This window comes from Oxyura jamaicensis, chromosome 1 (genome assembly GCF_011077185.1).
Source record: "Oxyura jamaicensis isolate SHBP4307 breed ruddy duck chromosome 1, BPBGC_Ojam_1.0, whole genome shotgun sequence".
Taxonomy (NCBI): Eukaryota; Metazoa; Chordata; class Aves; order Anseriformes; family Anatidae; genus Oxyura; species Oxyura jamaicensis.
In genome coordinates this window covers 178,926,298-178,948,697 of record NC_048893.1, presented here as the reverse complement: position 1 = coordinate 178,948,697, position 22,400 = coordinate 178,926,298, and the positions used below count along the sequence as shown (strand labels likewise).

Below are 22,400 nucleotides of genomic sequence, written 5' to 3'. Positions count from 1 at the left end.
ACAGTAACCTGAGAGCTAAATGATGTAAAAATATTTAATTAAAGTGGGAGTTAATCTCCTCTTTGCTGATTTCCTTTGTATGGAAGAAGAGAAACACAACAATTTTCATCTAAAATAAATTACACTCCACATAGCCCTTCTGAATGAAAACAGCTTGCTGTGTTAATGTTTGAAAACATAATCTACCCGTCTTTCAGATCTGCTCAGAAAGTGTGTTAATAAAAGCAATGCTAGTGGGATTAGGGTGGGTCTAGTCCTTCATTGATGCTATGGAGCATCTAGTGACCCAGTGCTGAGTGGTGTGAATGCCAGCACATGGCTGCACAGCCCTTTCCCAGCACTCACATCAGTGCCTGTTTAATATAAGTACGTGTCACATGAGCTATGTTTGGACACACATCTCCCCTCCCCTGTATTTTCATTGGAGCTGTTTGCTCTGGACTTATTTGCTGTCAATGTATTAAATGTGGAGCTTCAGCCTCTGATGTGAATATGTAGCTCATTACAGACTGGTGCAGAAACCTGTTGACCTTGAGCAGAAATGAGAAAAAGGACTCTTCCTTTTTTAATTTCAACAAAACTCCAGCTTGTGGAGACTGTAACAAAGAAAGCATTTTGTCAAATCAGCCAATAAAAATAGGCTTCCTCCTTGGTATTTTCTCCTCCTCCTGCTTCACAGTATTTAAAAATTAATCTTTCAGTAGGTAATTTGTTTTTAAAATTTCCAGTGTTGCCACTTGTCCCACTTTGGATTAGCTCCAACTAGGGAATGTTGCTGCAGACAGAGCTCTAAGAATCATTTAATTTAACCCTGCCGAGAGCAGAGGGAGAACTTATAACTGTTAAATGACACTAGTTAATCTCCACTCTCTTCCCCAGGGCAAAAACAACTCAAGGAAATGTTCAGGAAAATAAAGTTAATGTGAACAGACTGTCTGTGTAGTTTCTTTCACCTTTCCTTTGCTCTCTCCATAGAGAAAACCTTCAACTCGGAGCCAAGGAGCCCTTAGCACTGCATTTCTTTGGAAACTTATGCAAATTTTGATCAATGTGCACTCAGTTTGTTCTTCAATAATCTGTTTATCTGTTATCTATTACTTGACACAAAGTAATTTTGCAGGAAAAATTAATCATATGTAAAGTCCATGCCAGAGGTGGTGACTTCACCCCCTCTGCCTAGAAAACCAGCTTGAAATGCACAATACTTGCGATAGTTAGTTAGTCAGAGTGCATTATTTGGGCCTTTTTTTTTCTCTGCAGATTTTATGTCAATAGTTCATAACACAAATTACATTAAAACTTTGTCATCATAATATCAATAGTCCAAATAGCTATTGAATGTGCTAATCAAATCTTAAAATTTACAGATTATTCTGCAATGTGCTGCCAAAAGAAATACGATTCAATCTACAAGCTGAAATCATAGAATCATAGAATGGCTCAGGTTGGAAGGGACCATAAGTATCATATAGTTCCAACCCCTGTGCCACAGGGAGGGACTCCACCGACTAGATCAGGTTGCTCAGGGGCTCATCTAACCTGAACTAACACCTCAAGGGATGGAGCATCCACAGCCTCCCCGGACAACCTCTGGGCAGGGCAAAGCCAGAGAAAACTCTGGTGGAGGTCCATAGTCGTCAAGCTGAAATACTGACAAGTTTGGGGTCATTACTTATTGACAGGCTAAGGTTCTGCTGAAGATCAAAATGACATTTTACTGTGGAGTTCAAAATTTCAATACTGGGCTTTGTTCCAAATGATTTTTTTTCAGTATTCTTCAGGAAGTTAAAATGCCAGGAGATAAAACTATGGAGAGAGAGAATAGGTTGATTAATCAAAAGAAATAATAATAATAATAATAATAAAAAATTACAATATTGACATAAATAATGCATTTAAATAATTTCAAAATAAAATGAAAAATCAAATAACAACTTCTTGAAACATTGTTCTAAAAATATCAAATCTGATGATTTAACATTGTGAGAATATTTCTCTCCCCCTGGAGTTTTCATCCAAAATACAATTCTAATATAAACCATTCTGGTGAATGTTGAACACAATTTTAATGTCTTTTCATTTTTACCACCTTTAAATTTTACTGGCTTTGATTTACACTGAACAGCAACTCATGAGTCTCATTAACAGAATGGATTATGTTCATTACTTTCTCCTTCAGTTTGGAAGCAGTGACGTAAGTTGTTTTATCTTTTCATTTGTTAAATACACATTACTAAATCTGTAGACACTGAACAAAATATAACATCAACAATAACCAGTAGAGATGCACTTACTGTATAACAGGTCTGTATTCCTACTGGAATATTTATATTTAAATACTTATATATATTTTTCTATTTCCTATTAAAAGTGATGATATTTTTATTATAGAGTACAGACTTAAAGACAAAAATCATTTGCAATTATGTTATGAAATAATGAAATAGGTCCAAATCTCTATAACATTAAACAGACTTTTGGATCAAAATGTAAGGTTAAATGTAAGGTTAAATAATAAATTAAAATTATATATAGCATTTTACGTGATTTATTTAAAAGAATCATAGAATCTTAGAATCCTAAAATTATAAACTATTCCAAGTTGGAAAGGACCCACAATGATCATGGGGGTCCTGGCTCCACACAGGACCACTCAAAAATAAGGTCGTATGTCCGAGAACATTGTCCAAATGCTTGAATTCCAGCAGGCTCAGTCCGTGAACACTGCCCTGGGTACCCTGTTCCAGTGCCTGACCCCTCTCTCGGTGAAAAACCTTTCCCTAACCCCCAGCCTGACCCTCCCCTGTCCCAGCTCCATGCCGTTCCCTCGGGTCCTGTCGCTGTCCCCAGAGAGCAGAGCTCAGCGCCTGCCCCTCCGCTCCCCTCGTGAGGGAGCTGCAGGCCGCCATGAGGCCTCCCATCAGCCTGCTCTGCTCTGGGCTGCACAAACCAAGGGACCTCAGCCACTCCTCATACTTGCCTTTCAGACCCTTCACCGTCTTCATAGCCCTCCTCTGGACACTCTCTAATAGCTTTATGTCCTCGTTACACTGTGGCACCCTGAGGCTGCACAGCACAGAGCAGAGCAGGACAATTCCTTCCCTTGCCTGGTTGGCAGCACTGGGCCTGGTGCACCCCAGGGCATGGTTGGCCCTCCTGGCTGCCAGGGCACACTGTTGAGTCATGATCAGCGTGTCATCAACCAGAACCCCCAGATCCTTTTCTGCAGGGCTGTTCTCCAGCCTGTCATCTCCAAGTCTGTGATTATATCCAGGGTTGCCCCTTCCCACATGCAGAATCTGGCACTTGCTCTTGTTAAAGTCCATGTGGTTGGTGATTGCCCAGCCCTCTAATTTGTCACAATCTCTCTGTGAGGCCTCTCTACAGCTGAGAGAGTCAACAGCTCCTCCTAATTTAGTATCTTTTGCAAACATAATATGCATTTGAGTCCTGCACCAGTATCATTTATAAAAACATTAAAGGGCACTGGCCTTAAATTGGAGCCCCAGGGAACCCCACTACTGACTGGCCACCAGCCTGATGTAACGACTTTTGCTGTAACCCTTTGAGCCTGACCCGTCAGCCAATTGTTCACTCATGGTATTGTATTTTTCTGGCTGTGTAGGACTTTCTGTCCAGAAGGATACTGTGAAAAACAGCAGCAAAAGGTTTGCTGAAATCCAGAAAGATTGTATCAGCTGGTTTCCCTTGGCCAACTATATATAGAATATATTAATTCACATAGCCACCAATCATATTAAAATGAATTTCTATCATATAACAGGAATGTAGTCTGAGTACATACTTCTGTAGAAATATTCCATTATAAATGAAAATTAGCTAATAAAACCCTCTGATTTGTGTGTGCATACTTGCTTAGAAGGGACTCCACATTGAGATTCAGGGTTCTTTCTATAAAATATGCAAATAGAAGCCATAAAAGATTCAGGTGATCTGTATAAAGCACCCTAAGGTAAGGTCCATTACACCTTAATGGAATTAGAAACGTGAGGGGGAAAAAAAATAAAAGACATCTCATGTGCCCATGTTTAACTGCCTTAAATAAATCCAGAATGGAACTGTGCAATGCTGATGCATTGCCTGAGGTAGATATTTTGCACAGGTGGAGACCCTTATGAAGAAGACACAATTTGCAAAAGCCTAGGATACACCACAACAGGCACAATAGAAGTGTGGAGATTCATTAAAGAATCTCCATAGAACCAAAAATGTAAGTTCAAGCCTTATTCAGCTGTTTACTGATCCTCACAGTGCTTAACTATGCTAGCCTGCCACCATTCCTGCTGTCTGTGAAGATCTGTCAACAGTCCTTTGTTGCTCACAGCACAATGCTTTCAGAGGTGATGTACCACACTGCCATGAGATCCAGTAGCCTCTGACTTATTGAGGACTACAGGGAGGATGCCCTCTAGTTTTGAGGGGATTTTGCTGTTGCTGGACTGTCCCACTCATATGTACTAAATAATCACAAAATCACAAAATCACAGAATCACAGAATAGTCTAGGTTGGAAGAGACCTCCAAGATCACCGAGTCCAACCTCTGACCTAACGCTAACAAATCTTCCACTAAACCATATCCCTAAGTTCTACATCTAAACGTCTTTTCAAGACCTCCAGGGATGGTGACTCAACCACTTCCCTGGGCAGCCTATTCCAGTGACTAACAACCCGTTCAGTAAAGTTCTTCCTAATATCCAACCTAAACCTCCCCTGGCGCAACTTTAGCCCATTCCCCCTCGTCCTGTCACTAGGCACGTGGGAGAATAGACCAACCCCCACCTCACTACAGCCTCCTTTCAGGTACCTGTAGAGTGCAGAGCTTGAGTCAAACCATTTTCAACCTTCTCCTGTGTCCTGATATCCAAGAATGGGGACAGAAGGATAAGGACAGAGCTGAGGACCCAGTTTCCTCGCTTGGGCCAGACACAACTTGTGTCACACTACTTTTCCACTTTCTGGGCAGATTTGTGCAGAGGAATTGTGTATGTCTTCCTCCTTGGGCATCTTGACCTCTACAGTTAATATGATGTTTTGGTGATTTGTTTCTTGTCTACAGAGGTGGATAAGAGAATAAGCTTCAACCATACTAAACCTTGTACTGAGGTAACAGAATGCCATAAAATTTGTATACATATATATATGTGCATGTGTATATGTGTATATATATACATATATATATATTTGTTTTCATTATTCTTCCATTTGGGTAAGATATGCAATCAGACTGCCTGGGAAAGGTCCTATGCAAATCTTATAAGGTTGCACAGGCTTCTGCTCTAATACCCCATAACATGTACTGTAAAAGGACTAAAATGGAACAGATCTCAAACCCTGCCAAATATGATGGCAAATTCAACTAACAGACATTTACATGTTTTTTGAGCAACTTAAAATTCCTCTGATGGGAATAATGAAGCAGTTCTACCCACAAGGCACAGAGCCCTGTTACTTGGGATAACACACTCTTCACAGAAGCTGTCTCATCAGAAGCAATCTTGCCTTGCTGCTGTGCAAGAGACTTCTCCTCATCAGGCAATGGAGCACTCAGGTGCCACACACCTCAAATTAATTTACAGATGAGTTTTACTATCTGCAAAATGCTGAACAGCTTGCACTGTGTTCACACAGTGTTACTGGCAGTCTGGGTATGAAGATTAATTCCAAAGGGTGAATTTTTTGTTTGGTTGTGTGGTTTTTGTTTGCTTGGTTAAAATTTACTTCAGCTGTGCCTTGGTTTGCATTGCCTGAAGGATACATGAGGCTGGGTGACAATTCACATTGCAAATCAGCTATATCAAAGTAGCAATAATAAATAGTCTCAGTCTATTCAGAAGTCTTCTGACAGGGAAAATGTCAGTGAAAGACAGAGGTTTTCTCTACTAATTATTGTAAAAAGTATGATAGTTAAACATTATTTAACTCTAAAAATTAATTAGGAATGACACATTTTTTATATTACATATCAAGAAATAATTATAGGAAAAATCAAATCAAGAAATATTGAATAAAAACTGCTACGTTTTCTTTAATTTATTACAGTGCCAAGAGATTGCAGCTGAAGTGGAGGCAAGATCTTGTAATATTTTGAAACTCCTAATACAGTTATTGGAACACTTTGTTTTAATTACTGACATTAGAACAGGCACAAGTTAGATGCTTTGAAAGAGAAACTTGTAGCTTTCACTTTTTTCCGCATTCTTTTAATTATTTTTAAAGTAAATTACTTTTTATGGCATATGGCACTGACATTCAAATATCATAGCATACTGAAGCAACATGACAGTAATGACTTCAAAGTACAGTCACTGCAAGATGTACAGTTAGAGAGCTACCACTTATGTTGTTATTACTTGGGAAAATATGATAAATAATATAGCCTTCCTTACTGTTCCCCTGAGCCCATGTACAACCAAAACTGGCATTGCACAAGGCAGGGAGACATGGACTTCTCCAGCTAGGTTGGTTCCTTTAACTCCTGCATAAGCAGGATGCTGCCTTCTGTAAGGAAATGAAGAATGTGAGAGTGTCTGATTCAATAATTTATCCTTTTAAGGTTTATTCATTATAAAAGAAACAAGGAATAACACATAAAGTGATAAATTAAACATTCAGGCAAACAAAACAGAGAATCAGGTGAAAAGGGTGACAATAAAGACCAGAACTCATTAGCCATTGACTGATAGACCATTAAAAAATTGCTCAGGAACAAACTCAAAGAAGGTCAACCCTGAAGAGGGTTATCCTCAACTTTGTAACTCATAAGAAGGAGGAAAAAAAGACTAACATGATTATTATGGGATATTTTATGGTACTATGTGAATTTTTATTATGGGATGAAGGAGAAAAGAGAGAGGAAAAGGTGAGAGTCATGGCTGAGCAGGGAGAAACAAGCATGAGAAAGAAAATAGGAGGGGACAATCAAAGGAGCTGGTTATATGTAAACAGGGCTGGACAGCATGCCTGAGAGCCCATGCTGATATCTGAGGGAACGGTGATTGTGGGGGTGCCTGAGAATCTGAGCAGTGATGGTGTGTGTGTTCTCACTAGTGAACTTCAAGCTTGATCAGCTGTCAAGGAAAAACAAGATTGGGCTACCTGTACAACATGTGTATGCGAGCTCTGGTAGCGTTAAGTGTGGGTGCTGTTGAAGTCTGTGCCCTGTCTGTGACAGTTGGCATGGCTAGCAGTTAGTGCCCTCTGTGTGTGTGTGTGTGCCTCTGGGATACACACTCAGCCTCACTACTGATTGAACCTGCACATGGGGAATCAGCAACTGTGGGACCAGGATGCAGATGCCTGGGACTCAGGTACGTCCCATTGGTGTCCAGTGAACGAGCTCTGCGGAAGGAGCTGGGCTTCAGATAGCTGGATCCTGAAACAAAGATCCACTAAAAGACTGAATAAATCATGAAAATCTCTTCAACCACAGCCTTTCGTAAAATTCCTTTAAAATAATTGTGCCACTATGCCAACATCATTTGATCCCATCCTAAATAGAATTTCATCCATAAAAGCCAAATTACATCCCAGAAGATGTTCTCAGAATAACAACTGCTATCTGTTTGCCCAGGTGCTAGGACTGCTGGAATAAGCAACAAATGGAAATCCATGCCCAGAAGGCAGAAGTCCCTTCCTCTAGCTCCCCAGAAGTAAAAAGATCAGATCCTTTTCTCAGGCCAGTAAACCTGTTGTTTGCCTGGGTGAGTGTTTCCACATTTCCTACTTGATCTAAACTAAGTCTGTAAAAGTGGGGCCAATAATCAACAGCTTTCAGATATGGCAGTATGGCAGGAACAGCCTGAGTTTTCTACTGTCTCTATACTCGAGGTATCAATGGTCCTTGCCTCTCAGTTGCCTTCCTGATATTTACTCACAAGCAAGATATCTGTGATCTGACTGAGATGTCTCAGTGCAATGATGTGAGGCTGTGTAAAATATCCAGAAATGGAAGGGTCCTACAGGGATTATCAAATCCAATTTCGGTATTAGCACTGCAACCTTGGGGGAAGAGAAGGGCAAAGGGACAGCTGAGACAGAACATCACAGGGCATTCTCTGTCTGCATAAAATGACAATTCACAATTAATTCTTCCCTACCACCTCCCCCATTTGCCCATATATGGCTGCTATGGGTAGGGCCAGTGGTTCTTCTAAAAAGAACCACTATGATTGATTTCAGTTTAGAAGTGGACGTAATGTATTTCATACTATTTTCCCAAATGCTAAATATATTTTTTTAATAAAAAAATATCCTCCAAGCAGAGCTAGAAGAAAGCTCCTTGATTCAGAAAACACTTTGGCACCTGCTTAAGTCTCATTGGGATTTAATGTGATTTGGCCTACACAGCCATTACAAGTGTTGTGAATGCACAGGGCAGTAATATAAATGACACAGAGCATTTGGGTTATAAAAACCTTTGCATCTTCCCTTAAGTTGCACCACTTCATATGAAGCAAAATTCTAAGGAGACCATTATTCTAGGTCATTTTGTTACCTACATTTACTTACTTACATCACTCCCTGAATGCTGTATCCTGAAAAGCAAAACAAAGCAAAACAAAGCAAAAGAAAACAAACAAACAAAAAAGACGTAGGTCAAACTGAGGTAATGCATTCTAGAATTAAACCATACATTTCTGGATTTCAAGATTGGATTTCTGGATTTCATAATTGGATTTCAAGAAAATGTGTAGTATTTTCAGAGCATAGGTGCTCATCAGGTGATAAAAAGTATTTAAAAAGGAGCATTTCTTTCTGCACATGTGAGAATTTCAATTGCATTTAAAATGCAATCAATGTAGCTGATTAAAAGGAATTAAATGTGTAGTCAGTGCATTTAACTGACCTCTCTAACAACAACAACAAAATTATTGAATTTTTCTCTTACAGATCAGTTTATCACACTTTCTTTCCCCCTCCCCCCTCCTCCCTAAGACATTAAAAGTTCACCATGCTAGCTTAGTGTTAGTTTAACCCTAAATTACTGTTTAGGAATTCCAAATATGTTATATTTCCAGAATAATGCTGCATACCGCCTTCACCTCCATTCAAAGATACAAAAAGACATACATTTTGCAACACTGAATAAAGAGAACTCTATGCAGTTCCACATTACAGACTATATATGTGCTCATATATAGTCAAGGCTCTTCTTGCATCAGTGAAAAGTCTGATCATGCTTATATAACGTACTTAGGAGGGGCTCCTAGAAGTGGAACAAAAGACATCAGAATAGCTGTACTTGTGTTCAGTTACCTGTTGAGCAAGGCATTGGGCTGGAATTCAAGATACCAGTGAGATTGGGTGAGTCACGTTGCCCAGTGACTCACAGAATTAGGATTATGAAACTGATTTACCATGAGACAAGCGCTGCATGCAGAAGAACTATTACTGTCATTTCTGTCAAGGGAACAGTGTCCAATACTGCCCTTATTCAACTTAATGAACAAATTTCAAATTGATATGGCTCAAAACTCAAACTAAAGTCAACATTCACAAGTTAGAACAAATCTGGGATGAAACCACTGAACCTACTTGTATATGCATCCAAACTGCACCTAGGCTGCTGGACTGGCTCAACAAAGCTGTTTTTACCCAATTTCCAAGAATTATTTAAAGAACTTTAAAAATAATATCTACTAAAATTCGTTTTAGACTCAAATAGAGAATGCCTGCACAGTGAGAGAAATGTTAACCTCATTGCAGCACAGTAGAATATTTCTAAGTCTCCATTTGCTCTCAGATTTCTTTTGAAAATTTCTAAATCTCCATTTGCTCTCAGATTTCTTTTAAAATATATATGTACAGGTAGCAATTACTTTAAATATATCATTTTTAAAACATACTTTCAAAAATTATCTTCACTTTTATTCTATTTTTTATTTATTCATTTCCACTTAGCCGTGACATCAACAGAAACTATTTAATTCTAAGTACAGTGAAGGAGAGGGTGTGGAATCACCATAACTAAGAGTATGTTTAAAATAGTTTAAAAAAACCTCTGTCTTTAGCAACACAGATGGAGTAGCAGGCATGCTTATTGTAAATGTACTTCTTGTGGTCAGTTAGCATTGCCTCTGTTCCTTGATTAAGTAAGCTTAGCTCATGTAGTCAGAAATGTCTATAAAGAACAAGTTTTAAACCCCATCATGCAAAATTTTCATGGAAACTGAGCTGAATTGTGATTTGAAAAAATAGTAGTGAAGAAGCATCCCTCTGGGAGGGAAAAAAAAAAAAAAAAAAAAAAAAAAAAGATTTCTCATCAGATTATAATAATTTCCTCTTATTAAAGCAATCAAAATAGTATTAAGATACTACTGATACTAGATCAGACCACCCTGTATCTGTCTACATGATGGTTAGGAAATACAAAATAATGTATATACAGTTTGTTTTTCTTTCTGTTATATCACAGAATACTTTACAAATGATTAAAAGAGCACTTTAAAATCATTAACAAAAGGAAGCTTGACACAAAACTAATCTTTTCTCTAAAATCATTTGGATGCTATCAAATAAAAGGGCCAGCACTTTCCTTAAGAAATTATTTAGGAAAAATTTCATTAGAATAGATATCACAAGCTCTCAAGCTCTTTTTTTTTTTTTTTTTTTTTTTCATGCAGTAGTCCCACCTACATACTACAATGTTTATTATTCTGTTCACTGCTAAAAGTCTAGTGCAGTCTCTGGTTTGGAAGGAACTACTGACAATATTTTTTGATATATATTGTCTCCTAGTTCTTAACTTTTCCTACTGTACACTAAAAGTACTATGATAAAATTAAAGCATGACTTTTCGTTTAGGTACTTTTGCTTCTAACAGTCAGCTAGGTGAAATGTGCAGTTCAACAATTGTTTTTTTTTTATCATTTTTTTTTTTTTGTTCAAGGCAGTAGTTATTAGCTACCTACAGCTTGTAAATGCATAGCTGGATGATTAGAATGAAGTACGATCTCATCTCTCTTAACATAAGCAGTCCATTTCAGGTAGGATGACTTACTACCATGTTCTATTATTGCTATGACTCCCGTTTTGTCCTGCCTTCTTCTTCCTTTTTCTATCCTAGTTAACATTTACGATAAGTATAAACAGACCACACTTGGCAACTGCAAGATCCAGATGCCTTGCTTGGGAATGTATTTCCAATGTCTGCCTTTGAGGCTTGTTCCTTCATTAGCTATGCTTGTAGCAATGTTGATGGAGCACAGAGGTCTATCTGAGCTGGCTCATAGGACTTCTCTCTTCTGCTTCTCTCTGACTCATTTCTGAGTCTCAGATAGCACATTTATCTTAATTCTTATATACAAAATAATAATTTATGTTGATAATTACCTCTAAAGTGTATGTATAAAACTTCTCATACCAAGCAGCCTTCAAATGGAAATATGCTTAGTTTTTACTTTACATCAATGCACAATTAAAATTCTGAAGACTATTTCTTTATTCATCTTTGTAGAACTAAAAAACGAAAACAGAACAACAACAACAACAAAAAGCCAAAAAGAATGTAGCCAATCACTGACGAATTCCTGTCTTGTAATGTGTTATTGTTGATAATAATCATGTCATTAGGAAATATCATTCTTCGGGGTAAGTAATATATGTTTCGGATCATGGAAGATAAATACAATGACATCAAGGAGAGAAGGGAGAAACTGGTTAATCAGAAGTTAAATCTATTAATTGTAGAGGCACTAAGATCTAATGTAAGGACTGTGGTTTTTGAACTATTATCGTGAGTTTAATAGGCCAAGCCTTAGATTAGTCTGGGGCTAAGCAGAGCTCCAGCTGGAGAGTGTAGCTCTCATCACAGTAGAAATGAAGAATTTTGTTGAATGACCACAGACATTTTAAACGATGAAGGTAAGATGAGTTGCTTGAAAACATTTTCAAGCAAAACGTTTTTAAGTTGCTTACAAACATTATTTTCAACCAACTTATATTCACCAGAAGAGAAAGCAAAGATATGTAGTCTAATAGACTTTTCCAGGTAAACCAAGATTTTATAAAATACCAAACAGTCTCTAATGCATGAGTTGCACAGAAAGAGTTTAACATCATGTTAAGCAATAAAGAAGATGATCTTTAGATACCATACCTGTTGTCTTGTGTCCAGGAGGATGAAGAGCACAATATTATCTCTTATTATTATGTATACTGAAAGAAAAGAATATCATATCTATGCTGATCCACAGTACAGAGGTGCTTATTTGCCTACCCCAAAGCTCTTGATACAGGTCCAGTTACGTTTTGTTGGTACTTTTGCTTTGTGACACAGTGAAGAAAGCAAAGGATTACAATGTGCATAAACAATTCTTCCAGAAGACCAACAGCATTGGCTTGAAGTAGAAAGGTCAAATTCTAGGCACTTTGTTTGTTTGTTTGTTTGTTTGTTTTTGTGGGTTGGTTGGTTGGTTTGTTTGTTTTGCATTCATATAGTTTGCTTTTTCCTGAATGATAATTTCCTGTCATATTTTACAGTTTTAGTGGGCTGATTTTATTCAGACATGATACAAATTGCAGTGAGAACTGAAGAGTTTTCATAGGAAGAATTAAAAAGGTGAAATTATGCTATAGGACAACTACCAACATATCATAGAATCATAGAATCATATAATATCCTGAGTTGGAAGAGTTGGAAGGGACCCATAAGGATCATCAAGTCCAACTCCTATTTTCTAGGTAAAAGGACACAGTCATTCATGAGTTTAACTAAGAAGATACTAAGTGTTACATCATCTGATTTAAGGCTAATTGCAGTAAACAGTGATCCATGAGAACCAGGGGAACCATAGCAGGTGAAGGAAACCCAATAACCCATCTGAACCTGTCTGCTTCCTAAAACCCTCAAAGGGGAGCAATTTGACCTGCTGCTGTGAAACTCATCCAGAAGAGTCAAAGCAGAAAATTCTCTCCAGAAGTCCATGCAAACAAGAGAAATTTGTTGCCTACAGGGCATAGAACTTCTTTTGAGATGCAGGGAGAAGATATTGTTAGGACTGTGTTAAACTTATTGCAGAATGTTCCAGGAAGTTAAGAGGTGTGCAAAACTTATGGTGTGTTTAGAAGAACACTCAAAAGGAGAGGAAGAGAGAGATTATGGTGGATTGGGAAGAAATAAATATGGGAAAATAGACAATGGGATAAGAAGGGTTGGTTGATTGCCATGGTCTACCTCACCTTCTCATTAAATTCTGTTCTTCACCACCTTCTGCATGGGTGTGCTGTCTACTCTGAGTGGGTGTGAGTTTGCAAACTTCAGACTAACTAGCAGGCAAGGAAGTTATGAGGTCTGAGTAGCAGCACTTGGAGGGGAACCATTGACTTCAGGAGCAGGTGTCAACAACAGGGAGAGATGGGATCTGGAGCCAGCTACTGGCTACATTGAGTGCTTAAGGTCAGCAACCAAAGGGAACCACATAGAGATGAGGAACAGAACCAAAACTTCTGCAGTAATCCTGCTTTTATGTGAATATAGTTTATAAGCACTGGTAGAGGTGTTATGTTCTGCCTGTGTTGATCTGTGTGGCCAGCCATGTTCATCTTCTATATGTGCATATGTTTGCACATGCATCTTTGGGGAATACATGGGTTGGGTTGGACATGTGGACATGTAACTGCAGCCTACCATCCATTGGGTTGGGGCAAGAGGAATCCCTCTGGGTATAGTAATCAAAGTTGGTCATATATAACAGTAAGGATTTTTAATTACTCTTGCCTAGCAGAGAAAACCAAGGGACCTCAAAGATGCTGTATATGTCTCCATTTCATTTTTATTTTCACCATTTTCTTGAGTCAAAAATGACTAAATCTTATCTGTGCAGTTCTGCAACCCTGTCAAGATTTTTAGCAAAAGTAGGACTGAGCCATTGAAGACTGAACCTTTTTCTTTCTGAAAGAGTAATGCAAATGTTCCAAAGCTTTGCATGGAGAAATGTTATCAACCAGAAGGATCTATGTCAATAAGATCAAAATGTGGGATGCTGCAGGAATCAAATGAATGTCTGAATCCCAGATCAAAACACATCATAAGCTTTGCCATGCAGCCACTGAGAAAAGAACTCTGCAACACAACATGCAATTAAACCTTATTGTACTCTACAGGAACCTTAAAGGAGGCTGTAGCGAGGTGGGGGTTGGTCTATTCTCCCACATGCCTGATGACAGGATGCGGGGGAACGGGATAAAGTTGCACCAGGGGAGGTTTAGGTTGGATATTAGGAAGAACTTCTTTACAGAAAGGGTTGTTAGGCATTGGAATGGGCTGCCCAGGGAAGTTGTTGAGTCACCATCCCTGGAGGTCTTGAAAAGACGTTTAGATGTAGAGCTTAGTGATATGGTTTAGTGGAGGACTTGTTAGTGTCAGGTCAGAGGTTGGATCTTGGAGGTCTCTTCCAACCTAGACTATTCTGTGATTCTGTGATTCTCTGAAAAAAACTTCATGGAATTTCTGAGCTACAAGATCATCATCCCTAAGCCTATGCCACAGATGCATGTGATAGAATCATACTACCCTTATATTTTCTGTAACTGAAAAATTGAATTATAAGGCAGGATGGGGAAGGTAGACAGTGAAACATTTACAAGGTCAGTGGTATTTCTCACGACTTGGAAATGTCTCAGCCACAGGTAGGCCAATGTGGGGCATTGGCCTGCTCAGCCTTCCCTGTACTTTGGCTGTTCATATGTTGTGTTGTCGAACACAGACGACAGACACCTCACAGTGCTAGGGAATAGACAACACTCTGGCAGGCACAAAAATTTCAGACACTTCCCTGATGAAAATCAAAATTTCTCTAGCTCATGGCTGGGTTATGTTTCTGTCAGTGCCAACTGATTAGGAACTTGACTATGAATGCATCTCAAAAGTCCTGTAATATCGATTCTAATTTTTCCAGATAGACATGAGAAAAATGAGATTGAATGATGATTCCTTTCCCCTCAATGGACAACTGGAAAGACAAATGAGGTATTCTGTTAACTTTTATTAAAGGATCTCCAATTTATTTTCCTTGGATTCCTTGAATAGGAACACTTGTACTGAAATTACATTTCAATGAGTGAATGTAACTTTGTGATACACGTAATTAGAGCATAAAAGAGAGAAAAGAACTGCACTTTCTGAATGGCTCAATGGGTGATCTCCCTGCTTTTATTTTCAGTGTTAAGTGACTCAGTAAATTCCTATTCTCTTAAATTCTACAATTTCATAGGCCTGGCTGTTATGTGTTTTTAACAAACTCAAAATTACAAGATCAGCTGGGTGGAGAGTCATTAGAGTGCAAAAAACAGTAAAAGCTTAACTGAATAATGAAAGTTTTTATGCAATTTGCATTTGATCCATATGCTACAGTGAGTAATAAGCAGAATTTTAACAAATGTATGGGAATTAAAAGGCCTAATTACTGATATTAACAAGCATGTCCAAAAGATAATGATTCAGATTTTACAAATCCGTTTGATCTGTATTTCAAATAGAAGAACAAAAGTTATGCTCCCAGCATAACTTCCATAAACAAAATAGCAGATATATATATATATATATTTCTTGTCTAAGCTTAAATGAGTCATGACCAGTTACAGTCCCATGTGTCTCAGCTACCTCTGCCAAGTTGGCTCCAGGAAAAAAAAAAAAAAAAAAAAAAGTATTCTGTTACTCTTGTTTTATAACAAGGGGCAAGGCAAAGAATTTGCAGTCATGGTTCCAGAAAGATAAGATGAATTTTCTCTACTTAATATGTCCATTTTCTGTCAAAAATAATTTGCTTCGCTCATGCTAATGGAAATGTATATTTTTCTTTTATTTCAGAGTGGCACAAAGGATTGAATATGCATTTTTAGTGTCCTTCTGTCAAAAATTATCCAGCAGAACTGAAAAATGTTCAGAGAAGAGCAACAGAATAATTAAACTTAAAGAAAAGCTTCCAAAAGTTGAATGACTAAGTTAAGTTAGAAATCTTTGATATGTAAAGACTAACAGATGGAAGGTGTAATATTGATCTGTGTAATTATGGGTGTCAAGAAGAGGAGAAACATGGATTAAATGTTCACTGTCTTTTCAAGTATTAGATCTAAAAGCAATCAAATGAAGGCAGTATGCACCAGGTTCAAGAAAAACAAGAGCTGATGAATTTTCACATTGTGACCTGAGGAATTAATTGCTGGAGGATTGTGAAAATGTTAAAAGTATGTATGGCTTACACAGAAGACTGAATAAATTTGTGAAACAAAAATCCAAAAAAGATTACAAAACATATAGAAACCATATCTGTCAAAGTAAGACCCTCATCTGTGCTTAGAGTCTGGGAGAGCACTATAAGAAATTATGGTGTACACATTCTGTCTTACTGTACTCCTGTCCAGAACTATGTTTTTTGCCACTGTCAAACAGAACTACTAGGCTTGAAAGGGATTAAATGGAGTCAGTAAGGATGTAGCTGTGTTAACATTAATTGAAAAGAACTCCCGTTAACTTCAACACAAGTTATTTCCTTCGTTTCAGTGAATCAGTTATTGTCTTCCAGGCTTTAATTCACCAAAGATTTCAAGTTCACCGCCACATTACACAAGTAATGAGATTTATACACCCTATACAAGGGAAATCAACACTGCCTTTTAGTGAAAGTAACAAAAGAGTGTTTTAAGCACATATAAAAACACAAATTAATCAAGAATGATTTACACTTGAAATGGGATTCTTACACTTTGAATTTATTTCATGTGAAAAAAGAATTGCTTCTTTTTCTCAGTTTCATCTACCTGATCAAGTAGAGCATATTCATTTTAAGAGATTTCTTACAACTATTTATTTCTTTGGAGTTTCTTCTACTTGACTTCCAAGACTTGGTGTAGATCTTTGTCTGTTGCTTCTTACTCAACAGCTAGAGAATGTTTTGAGATCTAAATACCATTAAGAATTTTGTATCACCCAAATATGTAATTCCTTTGCTTCTCTAAGGAAGTGACCATTGACAAAGCAATTGAGAAAGGGACACCAGTCCTCCGACTCCGGAGGCACCTCCTGTTAGGCATGAAGGACTGGTAACCCTTTGAGGAAGATGCTATACGTTGCCCAGGCAAGTGGACCACCGTGGAGAAAGATAGCCGGTGCCTGAGTAAGATAGCTGTGCTGGAGGTGATTTATAGTGAAAAGGATGACAAGCAGGTATCCAAAGATCCAGTGCATGTGGTCCACATGGTGGAAGTTTGTACAGAGCAGACCATCCTCATATGCTAGTGGCAGCAAAGGGCTGGAAAGATGCAGAGGAACCAACAGAGGAAGTAGTGGTCAGCCAATTCTTTCAATACAAATATCTCTTTTCTCTGCTATGGGCCTGCAGCTCAGTTGTGGAGAAACTGTCCCAACGGGTTTAGCTGCTTGAAGAGCATAGATTTTCCTCCTCACCTATATGGACCAGTACCTCAGCTATTAAGGGACAGTGCTTATCTGCTCAAGGGAAAGGATACCATGGATGCACACCACATTGCACCCATTGTTTTATCTGAGTGACCATAAGGAGAACATGAGGAAGTGGAATGGCAAACACACCTTGACTCTAGAAGCTTGGTATGTGAACTGCAAGGAAAAATAGCAGCCAAAAGATGTTCTTCTAAGAAAATTACTGCTCAAGTTTCTATTGGGAAGTTTTCCAGAAGGAGCAGAAGGGCTCATCTTACTTCTGACCCTTAGGAAGGGACTTCTGTTTCACATTTGAAAGAATTAAGTGATGGATACGCATATTTTCTCCCCCTGTTCTTTTGAGGAGTGAGAGCAGTATGGTGGAGCTTAGCTGCCCATCAATGTGAAACCACCACACCATGATACGACATAGCTGACCATTGGTGTCACTCATATAATGTTATTTAAGGCTGTAGTGATATTATCATATTTGTTTTCTTTTTACTTTCCCAGGCAATTTTAAGTACATTCTTGTCTACCCTTTGATTTCTTTAATGTGAAATCTCCAAGATGATATATGGTAACATATTTCATCCTCAAATGCCAACACTCCAGCCTGACCCACCATTCATATTATCTTTCAATCTTTATTGATTCTAAAATATCAAAGGCCTTAGGACTACGCAGTAGTTGAAGTAACGTCACAGCTGAAGTCACTGGTAAAGCAAACTTCGACTTAGCTGGGTAGGAGATTACTCACAGTGCATGGAATAAGTTTTTGTAGGACTGTGGTTAAGGAAATGATAAATTAATTAATGATTCTATGGTTTCTGTTTAATTGTGCCAGATGTTATAGAACAGAAAACTTTGAAGATATGCATGTATGTAACAACAATACTGCTCCATTACAATTGCAGTTGAATAGCTCTGGTTACTGTACACCCTAAAATCTACTGTTAAATTACTACTACTTATTTCGCTGTCATCTACACTAGCATATGACAGAGCTAGTGTTTTTCTTCGCTTTTTGACTCACTATGATCTGGCTTTAGTGTTACCACTCAATCTTTTAATCTTCTACTTCAAGCCATCTCTTTCCTCTTCAACAAGCCACATCTTTTCTACTCTTAAAACCTCTTCCAAATCTCTTCAGTATTTTTCTGTTCCTTGGCATGCTTCCTCCTATTCTTTGTACTTTATTTAAACAGTCTCTTACTTGTTTGGAATTGAACAGCTGCTAAACCTTCTTTTAAGTTAGTCTTAATTACTACTGCTTTCTATTTTCATCTCTAATCCATTTTATAACTGTAATCCTGTATCAATTAATTTCCAATTTATATATATATATATAATGTGATGTAGAAAATCTGGAAATTTCCTCTTCTTGTTTTTAGCATTATAGAACACTTGAGGATGGTTGCATTTATGTGTATTATTTCAGCCATGTTTCTGACAAATACTGAAACCTAGAAAGACAATGGGAGAAGTGAAGTTGACAGTTGTCACACTTTGCAACTTCAGACCTCTGATTAGGAACAGCTTCATTGTCAGAACTCTGGAGATGTTAAGCTAAGATAACTTAAGATCTGTCACTCACTAAGGGACTTCCAGAGGTTGTTTCAGCCTCTAGTATATTTGGAGATGATGATTTACCCCTGAAGAGTGCTATTCAGTTTCTTTGCACTGGCATTCAAGGTTTATTTAGACAGATGAAGGAAGAATCCCAATGCCCTCAGTGTCTTTTTGTGTTCCAACACTGGGACAGAGCTCTTGTGTTTTGTTTGATGAGACACAGGACAATTATTATAATGATTAAAAATTGAATCTATGATTATGAACAACAAGGAGAAAAGTGATACAATATTAAAGGAGAGAAAACACTCAGAAAATATGTCTGAAAATCTACTTCTCTAATAATGATGAAAAGAGCCTTCTTTATAGACCTGAGCAAAAGTCAGTCTGTATTTTATCTGTTATTCAGAACAGCTGCAACTGACTTCCCTTGAACCAGCAGTTCAGTTTTGCAAACTACTTTTGGCTGTCATCTCTGTTTCTAATCTGGCAGCCCAAGCCAAATCTTTACATTTTATCCATTTTGTTTTGGTATTAGCAATTACTCTCACTTGAAGTTACCAGTTCCACTGTTTAAGTTATTAGCTAGCAGTCAAAAGAAATGGTATCTATGGATGATAGATATTAATGAGTCAGAAGTCATTTAACCTTTCTCTGCCACAGTTTGGAAAACTTTTAAATATTTTTTAAAGCATATGAAATCAAGATCTGAAAAGTAATGGCTATGGATGAGTTTGTGACTAACTCCAACAGAGTTATATAGAGAAATCAGAGGAATTGTCTGGTTTTGTCCTCTTCAGACCCTTATACTCAATCACTCTGTGCAGCTACTTCACAGAACCATGCAAAAAGAGTGCTACTTATTCAGTGTTCTGTAGATAGGTGAATACAGGGATGATCAAGAAGTCTAAGTCAATAAATTGAAATATCAGATGTGTGTTCTGTTTACACTGGCAAAGGTGATTTATTAGATATTTCAAGTAACTGCTTGTCTGAACAAATTGACAAGGACCATACTCGTGCATGTCACAGGGGTATTTAAACTATTGTGCCAGACTGTCATTTTCTGCTTTGGCTTAGATGATACACACTGCTTACTCTAAAATTCCCTTTCTCATTGTATCCTGTATCCTCCTCATCTATTCTCATTACAGTTCTTACCCGCGAGTACAGATCAGAAAACACAGCTCCCAGGCATCTGCCATTGCAACACCTCTGTGAAACAAACAGCAGGATGCTGAAGGATCAACTACATTTTCCCTTTATATTATGCACACTGTGGTCTCCAATCTCAGAAGCAGGATTCTGAGGAAGTTTGAAGCTGCATAGAATGAGAGTATCCTGTCTGCTTTCAAAACCTTTCCTTAAAAGCTGTCCTGTACAGTTCACGCTAGGATCAAATGGTTTAAAATGTTGTTAGATTTACATGGATGTGATTAATAGATTGCTGTGTTTTTAAATGGGTGAGTTATTATTTTTACATAAAAGTCTAGAAAAAAATCCTTCTTGATAATAAACAAAATGAAAAATACTGGCTACATCTTAGTCAAGCTGTTTTTGCTACCAGATTTAGGAAAAACATTCCCTAGTAGAAGCTGTGACTGTTAGCACAGTGTCAGGGCTGTCAGCTCCATGCCCAGAAGTTGCTGGCTGTTAAAGAAGCCTCTGTCTCCTGGGAGTTTCTAAACTTGTAAGGAAAGGAAATATTTCTGGACCACTATTAATTTTCCATACCACAGTAGGTTGCCACTATAGTTAAATTTACAGCCCTTATTTGCTTGTGGGGGCAATTAAACTACAGTTGGCCATGAACTTGACTTAAACACCTATCATTTAAATCATATAAGCCAGTGCAGAGAGAGTTAAATATTCCCAGCCAACAAAATACAGATAACTTCTTGCATGTGCACACACAAGACAGAAAGATACTTTAATATGTTATGTTATGGATCTCAGCATAGATTTTCTCTTTCACTTGCAGGAGCAAAAATTAACTTTTAACATGTCCCAGTAAAAGGAAAGCACATAGTGCACATGAATATCTATGTATATGTAAACTTTTGTATGTGTTTTTCTGTTATGTGTGTATATAAATAGATATATGTGTATAATGTACAAATGTACATGCACATACATAAATATATATAAGTATATTTTGGCACAGAATACAATTTGGATATCCATAAATCTGTAAATCTTTCAGATTATTGATGTAGACACTACCATTTCCTTCAAAATACTCAAATTGTAAACATAATTGCTTGTATTTCCTAAAAAATATTCCAGTCCTAATGGAATCCCCACATTGGAAATTAATTTTATTGTAATGTTTTCAGCTATTACTATGTATACTTATATATCACAAGACATAAAGCGAAGCTGGGGAAACTGGACAAAAATCTTGATTCCTACATTACACAGCACCTGGTTTCGTAGTTGACATAAACAGATAAAACATTAAATGAAAACTGTGTTTCCTTATGTTCAGTGAAATATATGTCATTTACTGGAATTATGAATAACAGCTTGAATGTATTGAATATGTAAGAGTACACTAGAGTTTTGCTTATAATAGAGACTTCCAAGACTGATTTGTTGCTTTGGTAAGCAACATAATCTTGAACTGGCAACCAGTTTTCTAGTGATGCTAACAAAAACTGTTCAGAATGGTTCCTGAATGTTCTAGAAACCATTTTAAAAAAAAAAAAAAAAAAAAAAAAGTTTGTTTTAAAAATTACAGGTCTCATCATCTGTTTAATTTGGTTTCTTAAAATTAATTTACCAGCAACAGAAAAATGTAGGGAATCTTATAATTAGATACAGTGAGATTTTAGTTCTTGTCAACTATGTCTGTATATTTAAAGAGAACATTCACTGCTTCTCTTCAGTAAAAGATTCAATGTGAACTGCAAAAGAAGAAAAAAAAAAAGAGAATGAAATGACAGAATGGTTGCAAGCCCTTCCCCACATTACACACGGCAGTTGTGTGGGTTGCAACCATGGGTGGTAACAATGACGGCAAATATATGAGTGTTTTAGGCCTACATGTTTTTCTAAAACACTCTACAAGTTTTTAAGAGTAGGTTCTCCCCAACTTGTGATTGCATTGGCTGAATTGGAATGGAGAATGAGACCCAATTTATTTTTTATAAAATGATGAATTATTGAGAAGAAATAAGAAGCTGCCAGAGCGTTATAATTCTCTTGGAACCAACGGGGAATTTTTTTGAAATAACATCTTCTATCTGAACCAATGCATGTATGACTGATGAGAAGACACAATTGTTTCATTTTGTATTTCATAAACTTTTACAATAATGAGCTAGAATTTCAAAGGACTTTTACTATTATCACCATTTTAATTAACCTGTGGTTTTCATATTCTCCACCCCAAATAGTTCACACAGT

The 22,400-nt window shown here is 37.5% G+C and overlaps 1 protein-coding gene and 1 long non-coding RNA gene across 2 annotated transcripts in view; one reads left to right on the top strand and one right to left on the bottom strand.

Annotated features, from left to right (window-relative positions):
- The window catches only part of TRPC4 (transient receptor potential cation channel subfamily C member 4), a 165,634-nt gene that overhangs the window by 133,584 nt on the left and 9,650 nt on the right, over positions 1-22,400 (bottom strand). The gene's annotated exons all lie outside the window — the stretch shown is intronic.
- Positions 10,910-20,988, top strand: LOC118165765. Its single transcript, XR_004750231.1, has 4 exons — positions 10,910-11,007; positions 14,920-14,990; positions 15,831-15,969; positions 20,161-20,988. It is a non-coding gene; the product is annotated as an uncharacterized LOC118165765 (long non-coding RNA).